This window comes from Urtica dioica, chromosome 7 (assembly GCF_054948205.1).
Source record: "Urtica dioica subsp. dioica isolate 48M chromosome 7, U.dioica_male_clone48M_v1_H2, whole genome shotgun sequence".
In the NCBI taxonomy this organism is placed as follows: domain Eukaryota; kingdom Viridiplantae; phylum Streptophyta; class Magnoliopsida; order Rosales; family Urticaceae; genus Urtica; species Urtica dioica.
Window position 1 is genome coordinate 26,633,675 of NC_142762.1, and position 1,473 is coordinate 26,635,147.

Below are 1,473 nucleotides of genomic sequence, written 5' to 3' on the forward strand. Positions count from 1 at the left end.
ATGGGATCGCATTCTTTTGAAATCATCAGAGATCATCTTTTCTGTAATGGTATGGACCAAACATACGTTATTTGGACATGGCATGGTGAAAACATGGTCTGTAGTACAGACAAAAAGCTCATCCACCAACCAAAAGCACATACTTTTGGTGACTGTGATGATGCTTTTAATACCGTCGAAATGGTTAAGGCCGCTAATAATCTTCTGGAAAAAGATTCTGACATATTTGTTGAATACGTAGAAGATGCAAAAATGCCACTCTACGACGGTTGTCTGAAATTTACTAAGTTATCAGCTTTAGTAAGATTGTACAATCTGAAAGTCAAACACGGGTGGAGCGATACAAGTTTTGACGAGCTGTTGATGTTGTTGGGTGACATGTTTCCGAAAGGAAGTCAATTGCCAAAGTCTATCTACGAGGCCAAGAAGACGTTGTGTACCTTAGGTATGGAATATGAAAAAATCCATGCTTGTCCTAATGACTGTATTCTGTATAGGAAGGACAAGGTTGATTTCGATGTTTGTCCTGTTTGTTATGCATCTCGGTGGAAAATTCCAAAAGGGTCCATGAAACCTACAGTAGGTGTTCCAGCAAACGTCTAGTGGTATTTCCCCCCAACACCCAGATTTAAAAGAATGTACGGTACACCGGAAATAGCGAAGAATCTGACTTGGCATGCCAATGATAGAGAAGTCGACGGGTATTTGAGACATCCAGCCGATGCAGCTTCGTGGAAATCGATAGATAAGAAGTGGCCTGCTTTTTCAGATGAATCAAGGAATCTTCGATTGGCTGTAGCGGCTGATGGGATTAATCTGTATCGTTCTTTCAGTAGTCAGCATAGTACGTGGCCTGTTACGTTGATAACATATAATCTTCCTCCGTGGCTGTGCATGAAGAGGAAGTATATCATGTTAACGTTACTGATATCGGGTCCCAAGCAACCGGGAAATGACATCGACGTCTACTTGGAACCCCTCGTGGACGACCTGAAACTGTTATGGAGCACAGGTATCGAAGTTTTTGATGCTCATTTAAAAGAGACATTCACTCTTAGAGCCATTCTGCTATGGACAATAAACGATTTGCCAGCGTATGGAAATATGAGCGGTTGTGTCGTAAAAGGCTACAATGGTTGTCCTGTATGTGGTAAAGACACACATGGCTTGTATCTTCGTCATAGCAGGAAGGTCGTATACCTAGGTCATCGCAGGTTTTTGAATCGGCATCATCCTTTCAGAAAAGCAAAGAAGGCATTTAATGGGTCCCAAGAACTCGGTGATGCTCCTACATGCTTGTCCGGAACAGAAGTCTTACAGAAGGTGACTCGTATTGGATATGTATACGGGAAATGTTCGAAGAAGAAGAAGGGTGAAGAAAAGGCAGATCCGATATTCCCTTGGAAAAAAGGTCAATCTTCTTTGATCTTGAATATTGGGAGTTTCTTCCTGTGCGTCATATTTTGGACGTAA

The 1,473-nt window shown here is 41.9% G+C and overlaps 1 pseudogene; it reads left to right on the top strand.

Annotated features, from left to right (window-relative positions):
- LOC149390584 (uncharacterized) lies at window positions 1-1,473 on the top strand (annotated as a pseudogene).